Consider the following 9,847-nt stretch of genomic DNA (forward strand, 5'->3'; position numbering starts at 1 on the left):
TAGATCCTGAGGAAAGTTAGAGATGACACTTACAAAGACCACAGTGAGCGCTTGCAAAGGATGCTTACAAAAGCCCACTGGTTTTTGAGGCAAACAAATGAGTTTTCACCCATGCTCCAAGGAGCTCAAGAACATAATGTTCTCCCTCTCCCCATTTTATTTCCACAGCAACCCTGTGAAGATAGCAATTTGATTGAGGATTTGAACTGGGTCTCCCAAATCCAAGTCCACTACAGTATACACGCCTGATTTTTCACAACTGATTCGGCAAGAACTAATTTAACAGAGAAATAAAACAGCAGATTTAGTTTTCAGAGTCATCTGGGTTTTTTTTTAATGCCCTCATTCTTAATTTCAGTATTCTTAATTAAATATTACCCTAATTATACTCTGCAGAATTATTTTATGCCCTCCTTGGCTTTTCCAGTCTTCAAATATTTGTCCACTAATATCATTATCCCCCGGCATTCACTCATTCAGCCTTCTCTCTTAACGTTATTCTCACCAGGGCTCCTAATTATGTTTGCTTCCATGCCATGGACATCTTCCAGGTTGCTGTTATCTCTCAGGCATCTGGGGATGCCACCAAGGGTTGCCAGCTGCAGTTTCCGTCTTTACCTTTCACAGTGCTGTGGAATCAAGACAGAAGGAACTGTGGCTTCTTCCAGATGCTCTCCCACTCCTTTTGCTCACCACCTGTTGTATTGAATAGTGCTGCAGATGCATAATGCAGCAGGCCAGGGAGAGGAGCAGGTGAGAAGGCCTGGGGCAGGGGAAATGGGCAGGAGAAGCCATGGCTGCCTCAGCTCCCATTTTTTAGCAGAAGCTTAAAATTTAAAGGTTATATATATATAGGTTATATATAAAGGCAAATCAATCGAACAATCCTAGCTGCTAGTACAAACCTACAATCACCCTCAAACCAGGGCATGGATGGAATCTTTACCCATGACGTGTACTGGAACTGGATCATGCTGTTGACCATCCTCCAGGTTTTGCACAGTTCAGTATCCCCTTATATCCCCAGTAAGTCAATGTGTTCTGCAAGAGAGCCTTTCCTTGGAGTTCTTGAAATATCAGTAGCCTGCTCCACAGCAACTCAGTGCAGGGCTTTCACTGTGACGGCCCCTGTTTTGTGGATCAGCATCCCTGTTGAGATATGACAGGGACTTGCTATCTGTACTTTCCAGAAACAACTAAATATATATATTTGTATCAACAAACTTTCCCAGTAGGATGAAAAGGCCTCTGCCTTTGATGTTTATCTTGTGTTGTTTTTAGTTTAGTTGCTATTTTCTATTGTTTTAAGCCTATTTTAAATTGTTTTTATTGTATGATTGCAAATTGCCTTGAAATCTACATGTAAGGTACCCCAACTAAAGAATCATGGCAAGAAAAATTGATGGGCTATGCAGAATTGGCAAAACTGACATATAATCTATGGGACAAGGATAACTGTGACTTTACAGATGAATGGGAACCCTTTACAAAGTATTTGAAGATGCAACAAAGCAAACTGGATTCCTTGGCTGGCTTTGAATAAACATTCACAAACTCTTTATTGATAATAATCAGCTAAATAGTTTGAGGATCTATACAACTTTGTAACATGCAGAAAACAGCATTCTCAGAGAAACCAAAGACTGGAACTGAGGGAAGCCGGGGGGGTGGGGGTGGGTGGGTTTTGTGTGGGAGGGTGGGGGGAGGGAGGAAAAATGGGGGGGGGGGAATAAGGATGATATGTTTCTGGGTAATATGTTTTGTTTTAATTTTGAATAAAAAAATAAAAAAGAAAAGAAATCTATATGAAAGGTGAACCATAAACTAACATAATGTAACACCAACACCAACACCAACACTGCAGCACATAACATAAGCCCTGACTATCCACATTATAGAATTAAAGAGTTGGAGGGGCCCCTGTGAGTCATCTATCCCAACCCCTGCCCAATCCACAACTACAGATAGCTGCCCAAATTCTGCATGAAGCTCTCCAATGAGAAAGTATCCACCACCCCACTATCAAAGAATCACAGAATGGAAGAGTTAGAAGGGACCATTTAGATCATCTTGTCCCGCCCCCTGCAATGCAGGCATCTTTTTGCCCAACATGGGGCTCATGGAACCAATCACATAATTGGCTTCATTGTCAAACTGCTCTTACTATCAATCTGTTTCTCCTACTGTTGAACAAAAATCCATGTATGCCCATTAAATCTGATCCTGCCTTCCGATCTTTGCCCTAGTACTTCCAAACATTTTGGACTACAACTCCCATCAACCCTAGCCAGCACAGCTCTCCAAAAACATCTGGAGAACACAAGGTTTGGGAAGGCTGTTCCAGATACACAAAATGTCCCATGAACAGCCATGGAACTGATGGGTGTCCAAAAACATCTGGAAGGCACAAGCTGGTGAAGGCTGGTCTATAGATAGAGGTCATAGAGTTAGGTCAATAGTTTTTAAAATATGCCTTACGCCCTTTACCAAAAGTTGCTAGGCAGCTTATGGCAATAATATATGCAATTAGAAAATCAATTAAAACAAGATACAGTCATAAAGCACAAAAAAGAAAAAAAAGGTGTGTGGTTTTAAATAAAAAACTATTTAAAACAATTCCAAACATAAAAAACATAAAAACAATACTAACATTTAAGAACAATTCTATACATAAAAAGCAGTTAAAATTGATTCCAATACAGATGCAGACTGGGATAATTGTTGAGGTCTAGGGATTCTTCCATGCATAAACTGATAGTTGGATTGTTTCCTTAAAAATATAGAGTTTTTTAAGGGGAAAACAGGCGTACCCCTACATTTACCAATAGCTGTGTTTAATGAGATGTCTCCCACCTATTCCAGTCTGTCGTCAATAATTATTCTGATTTGTAATGAATAGACATTTTTCAAGCATGACACTGACATTGCAGTTTCAGAACAGCCCCATCCCAGTTTGATGAGCTCACAAGTGCCCTCACCTGGCACAAGGATATTTTGTTTTCGGGGGCACCCTTATAATGAGAAACAAAACCATAGATTCCCAAGACAGATCCCTTTTACTGTTATCAAGTGAGCACCTGCCTTTTTTAAACCTGTTATATGTTATGCAATAGTTTCTATCATCAAACCAAGCTTTCACAAGGAGTATGCACCTGTTGCCCAAACTTTCTCATTTAGGCTGAGCCTCTATACCAATTTACTTGGAAGTAAATGCCATTGGGTTTTTTTTTAACTTTTTTATTAGGAATTTAAACAAAACATATTATCTTAAAACATATCATCCTTAATTTCCCCCATTTTTCTCCTCCCCTCCCTCCCATAAATCAACCCTCCCTTCCCACCCACCCCGACTTCCCTCAGTTCCAATCTCCGGTTTCTCTATAAATGCTGTTCTCTGCATGTTACAAAATTGTAGAAATCCTTGATTTGTCTAACTATGGTAGTTATTTTCAATAAAATGTTTGTGAGTGTTTATTCAAAACCTATGTGTCAATTTTGCCAATTCTGCGTAGTCCATCAGTTTCTCTTGCCATAATTCTTTAGTCGGGATTTCCTCAGTCTTCCATCTTTGTGCTATTAAGACTCTCGCAGCCGTTGTCGCATACATGAAGATGTTTTTCAACTTCTTTGGCAGGTCTTTTCCTACAATCCCTAACAGAAATGCTTCAGGTTTTTAAACAAATGTTAGATGGAACATTTTCTTCAATTCATTGTATATCATTTCCCAATTTTTTAAAATCTCATTACAGTCCCACCACATATGGTAAAATGTCCCCTCCTTTTCTTTACACTTCCAACACATATTTAGCTTGTTTTATACATTTTTCCTAATTGCACTGGTGTCATATACCATCTATACATCATCTCCATATAATTTTCTTTCAACAAAGAACAATCTGTAAATTTTAAATCGGTTTTCCATAACCTTTCCCAATCTTCCATCATAATATTATGACCTATATCTTGTGCCCATTTGATCATGACTGATTTTACCTCTTCATCTTTCATCTCCCATTCTAGTAGTATACTGTATGCGGCCTTCAGTAGTTTCACGGGAGTAAATGCCATTGAACCCAGTGGGGCTTCCCCCTGAGTAGACATGCAGGATTGCACTGTTAGAACCGATTGTTAATTTTTAGAGTAGGTTTGTTGATATCCACTGTGTGTTATGTTCTTTATTGGGTTATATCCAATGCCACACAAGCAGACTTCTGCTCATGCCATGGGACTTCCCCTTCCTCTCCTCCTCCCAGAGAATCCCACAATTTAGCTCTCGAGGACCCCACAACCCTCTGTAGCAGATTTGGAGGTGCAGGGCTGTAGGGAGAGGAGAAATCCATTCCACAGACAGACAGAGGTTGCTGAAGAAACCACATTAATTGTTATTACCTTGCTCCTAGGTGAGAGAGATGGGAGCAGCAAGGCTCAGGTTGGGTGGTGAAGGTTAACCTGCCTTCCAAATGAGAGGTGGAATGCTAGGGAGCTGCATTTGGGGACGAGAACATGAACACAGCTCATGAATGCACATTTATTATTACTTATTGAATTTATATCCCACTTTTCTCCCAAGCTGGGATTCTAGGCAGCTAACTCCATTTAAAATTAACATTATAAAATGCAAAGTAATAAAAAATAAACTAGTCATAGAGATCCTTTAGCTGTGATTCCTGCATCGCAGGGAGCTGAACTAGATGACCCTTGGGGTCCCTTCCAACTCTTCTGGTTCTATGATTCTATGACAAACAGTAATTGAAATACATCAGAACACATTTAGAATAAGAAATTACAGTTTGCCCTGACAGCAGCCCAGCGGTAAGCACTGTCTGCACCTTTGTTTTCAAAGCCCTGCCTGAGCAATAAGCAGTTCACCTGTAAGCTGCCTTAAGTTCCTGTCAGGGAAAAAGGCAAGATATAAATGAATGAATGCATCAGCTGCCTGTTCCTAGGGTTGGTTGTAAGCTGAGCTGCAGAAGGACACTGGAACTAAGGGGTGGCACCATATAATTAATGGAAAAGATTTGCTTCACAGAATCATAGAATTGTATAGATGGAAGGGACCATGAGGGTCATCTGGTCCAACCCCTTGCAATGCAGGAATCTTTTGCCCAATGTGGGGCTCGAACTTATGACCCCAGGATTAAGAGTCTTGTGCTCTACCAACTGAACTATGCATGTGTTATTGGTTATATCCTGGGCACAGAAGCCCTGGGAGGCAAACACCAAAACGCTTAAATGAATACAGTTAAAAATAAAGTGGTTAAATGTGTAGCATCAGAGAGGGAGCAGGGGGCCAAGCACCCCGATGAGGAGTGTGGCCTGGGGACATGTTTGAGGGCCATGTTGTTGTTGTTTAGTCGTTTAGTCGTGTCCGACTCTTCGTGACCCCATGGACCAGAGCACGCCAGGCACTCCTGTCTTCCACTGCCTCCCGCAGTTTGGTCAAACTCATGCTGGTAGCTTCGAGAACACTATCCAGCCATAGGTAAAGGTAAAGGGACCCCTGACCATTAGGTCCAGTCGTGACCGCCTCTGGGATTGCGGCGCTCATCTCGCTTTACTGGCCGAGGGAGCCGGCATACAGCTTCCGGGTCATGTGGCCAGCATGACTAAGCCGCTTCTGGCGAACCAGAGCAGCGCACGGAAATGCCGTACCTTCCTGCCAGAGCGGTACCTATTTATCTACTAGCACTTTGACATGCTTTCGAACTGCTAGGTTGGCAGGAGCAGGGACTGAGCAACGGGAGCTCACCCCGTCACGGGGATTCGAACCACCGACCTTCTGATTGGCAAGTCCTAGGCTCTGTGGTTTAACCCACAGCGCCACCCACATCCACTATCCAGCCATATAGCTATACAAATCAAAGTCTAAAATGTGCTGGAAATGTAAAGAAAAAGAAAAAGAGGGTATTTTTTATCATATGTGGTGGTCATATTTCTGGGATATGATATATAATGAACTGAAAGAAATGTTGAAAATAACTTTTCCTAAGAAACCAGAAGCTTTTCTTTCAGGCATTATAGAACCAGAGATCCCAAAGGACCAGACGAAACTATTTATGTACGCAACCACAGCTGCGCAGACTCTGTTAGCCCAGAAATGGAAAGAAGAGTGGCAGACAAAATTGATGAACTATGCAGAGATGGCAAAGCTTACAGGAAGAATTAGAAATCAGGAAGAGGAGGTCTTTAATAAAGAATGGGGAATGTTTATAATTTATTTGAAAAGCCGCTGAAAACAATTACATACATTGGTAGGATTGACAGAAAACTTGTAAAATTTCAAACTATGGATTGACAAAGGATTTATAAAAATAGAGTTATGAAAGAGATGTGGAGGGGGAAATCATTACATTAAGATTAACAATGGGGGTGGAAGTCAAAAGAGATTATATGTTTATGTATTTAATTCATTTGTTAAAGAGGCCTAGGGGCAACCCTTTGCTCCTGAGTACAAGGTTCCCTGTTGTATTTGTCTGCAAATTCTCTCACACCTGACAAAATAAACTATAGGAGTACAACATACCTTAACACCAGCTGATCAGTAAGTAGCATTGAATTGGCTTCCAGGGTTTAGTTGATTCTTATTACTGGAAGGATTGCTCCTTGTTGTGTTCACACCCCATCTTGAACCAACTGCATGCCTCCCCTTTGCACAGGGGCCTTTGGTGATACAAACAGTAGAGAATCTGGTTCTAAGCTGGGTAGCACAGTGCCTTTATTGGGATGTCACAAATTAACATCCATATGAATTCCAGTCAATTTATTCATGGACTCATCTCATAGGCAATACCTATCTCAGTGTCTTGGTTCTTTCAGCTATTCCCATTTGGGCAGAAATTTCCAGCTCTCTCTGCATCTGCTGTCTTTGCTTGCAGACAGGTGTCTCGTGTTCTGCTGTTCTGATTTAGCATCTTAATGCCCTTTTAACTTATGCATAGGCACCCCTGAAAAATCAACAACACATTAAACACTTGATACTTCTTTTTCTGCCCCCCTCCCTGACAAATCCTTCTGTAGAAATGGGATGTGGCATGATACAGATAGCCAATGAAACCGTTTAAAGATTTTTGGGATATCCTCCAGGTTCCTTAAAATGTTAGTGGGGGCTGAAACTGACAAGAGTTATTAAGAGGAAGATGAAAGTGGGATAGGAGAGACAACATTGCCTGTGGCATACACACTCATTTTCAATGCCTGTAGACAAAGAGGTTTGCAGGACTGGCCCTGGATGGCCCACTAGAGGCAAAACCAAAAATGCCACCTTTCCCTCTCCCCTCCACCTCCTTCTTGACTGTGCACCTGTTGTTATGCACCCATCTCCTGTAGCAGGTGCATTCACACACCACCACCTCCTCCTCCGTGCAACAGCTCCATGCCCACTGTACACCCGCTCTTGTGTGTCTGCCCTCTGCCTTCCAGTGTTGGCAGTGGGCGTGCAGACTGTGGGTGTGCAGTGGAGGAGGACCAGGCAGTCTTTCTAAGTTATCCAGAGCCTGCCATCCTGAGGTAATTGCCTCACCTTGCCTCATGGGTGGAAAGGCCCTGGAGGTGTGGCAGGTTTGGAAAGTGCTATGAAAGCCTGCAACACCTGTATAATACAATGACAGTGGAATGAGTTAGCACACCACAGCAGACCATATGCCTTTATCATATCACCTTGTTGATTTGTATGTTTCATTGTTTTATAAAATGTACAGTCCAACATTCAATATAAATATTTCAAGGATGGCTTACTCTATGGAAGGAAACAGAGAGAATAACATCTGAAAACAGAGATAAACAATGGAGTTGTTGGCGTCTGTCTGCCTTGGGAGACCAATGAAAGAGCAGACCCTCAAGGGTTAAGTCAAACCACTGGAAAGCTGCAGCACCTGCTGCGGCTGTAGAGACTGAAACATGGAAAGACATGTCTTATTGTAGGATGTGCGTCATTCGGGAGGAATTGAAGTTGGCTTTCAGCACTTCTGTTGGGATTTCTTCCTGTCCTGGGGCTTTACCACATGCCTGAGACTTGATGGCTTTCTTCAGCTTATAATGACAGGAAGGGACATCCAGCTCTCCCAAGACCCACAGAGTCTGGACACTGTTGACTGCTGTGTCAGCGGCCATGCATTATCATGAGTACAGTTCTTGATAGTGCTCTGCCCATTGCTTCATCTGCTTGCTGCAGTCTGTGATTGTCTCTCAGAGCAGTTCTCAGCAGTGCAGTTTTCCTGACTATTGGCCCAAAGGCTTTTCTTCATGCTTTTGTACATTTTGCAAGTGTTGCTACTATCAGCAGTAAGTTGAATGCTTTGACACAGCTTTAGCCATTGGCTGGCGATCTGCTGGGCATCGCTCCTTGCCTGTCTCAGTGAAGCAAGCATCTTCTTGCAGGGTACAAACTTCTACCCTTGCACTTTGCAGCAGTAACTGGCTCAATGCCTGTCATCACATCAGGGGTGCCAACTATGGGGGGCTATGGGTGCCTGAGCACCCATAAAAGTTTTGTTGTGGGTGCTCATCACCCACACCGCAGCGCCCCCATGCAACTTCCAAGGCCTTCTGAGACCTCAGAATCTGACTTCTGGTGCCACTAGAAGTCAGGTTCCAAGGCTGGGGGGCGTCATACTTGACATCATGACATCACATCGTAACATGACACCATGATGTCATGCACACTAGGCACCCATAACCCGGGGCCCAGGTTGGCTCCCGTGCTTCACATGTACGGGATAGACAAGTCCTCTAACTCACCAAGAGTTTGAGACCTATTGGCTACCCTCACCTGGTTTAGCCAGCCAATTGAAGCCATTCCTGGGGTGTGGCCACTATTGCCTTCTGATAGCTTCTAAAAGCCACAGGTGAGAGTTGAGTGCAGGGTGGGAACAAAAGGTGGATGAAGGACCTCAGACTAAAGCAGAGGAAACAACAGAATAAATCAGCATGAATTTGTGATATTAAAACAATCTTGTCCAAGGGTGAAATACCTGTTGTTGTGTTTTAAAAAAATGTTTGTTACCTGGTGCAGAAAATAAAACATCAAACTGAGCCTCTAGGGAGGGAGCATTGCACAAGTGGGCTGCCACAGCCAGGAAGCCATTTTTCTAATTGCTAAATGCTCATCCTTAACCGTGAAAGTGCCTGGAGGAGAGCCTATGAAGATTAGCTTAGCATGTGGGCAGGCTGATGTTTGAGAAGGCCAGGGGTGGAGAACTGAACTGAGTCAGTAGATTGGGGTTTGATCTCCCTGAGCCACTGTGAGTGAGTAATTTTCCTTTGTTTACACATTTTGAAATCAAACCATATGGGCAAAAGTGACCAGAGATATCAGCAAACCCTACTTTGGGCAGGTAGCAATGTCTTTACCTGCCCCACACATGACATCATATATAATGTCAGGTGTGAAGACTAGGTGGTATGGCTTGAAACAAACAGCCTTGCAGGTCAAATTCAAATTAGGATCCCTGGTAGTCATGCATTTGTATGCCTCTACAGCTGTTTAAATAAAATAAAAAACCCACTTAGAAATGCAAACTTCAAAGGCAATGTCTTCCAACATGGCCCATGGGCTGGAAAGGTCACTCAGTCCTAGAGTAGACAGATAATAAGGGGGAAATGTTATGCAACTCTTATTCTCCCTTGAATCTTCCCCTAAAATTTGCTGCCTCTAATGCTGTTTCTTTTATTTAAAAAAATCAGAGCAAATGCACAGACAACTGTAAGTCACATGTAGTTTTGAGCTATAATAAAGGCATTGTTTCCATGACAAACATTAATTTCCTTTGTCCCTCAGTTGCCTTCCCTGAGGCAGATTTTTTGTAAATTTACAGAGCCCTATGAAAACCACAAAACTGCTTCCTGGATA

At 42.6% G+C, this 9,847-nt stretch overlaps 1 long non-coding RNA gene across 3 annotated transcripts; it reads right to left on the bottom strand.

Annotated features, from left to right (window-relative positions):
* Nucleotides 1–347: 347 nt before the first annotated feature.
* On the bottom strand, nucleotides 348–8,564 carry LOC308468871. Of its 3 annotated transcripts, XR_013981912.1 has the most exons (5): nucleotides 7,735–8,564; nucleotides 6,524–6,944; nucleotides 4,390–4,483; nucleotides 906–1,149; nucleotides 348–629 (listed from the first exon to the last, which is right to left on the bottom strand). It is a non-coding gene; the product is annotated as an uncharacterized lncRNA (long non-coding RNA). The 3 variants fall into 3 exon arrangements; XR_013981913.1 differs by having other exon boundaries at nucleotides 947–1,149; nucleotides 6,524–8,564; XR_013981914.1 differs by having other exon boundaries at nucleotides 6,524–8,564.
* Between the last annotated feature and the right edge of the window lie 1,283 nt (nucleotides 8,565–9,847).

This window comes from Podarcis pityusensis (assembly GCF_964106645.2).
Source record: "Podarcis pityusensis genome assembly, chromosome: Z".
Taxonomy (NCBI): domain Eukaryota; kingdom Metazoa; phylum Chordata; class Lepidosauria; order Squamata; family Lacertidae; genus Podarcis; species Podarcis pityusensis.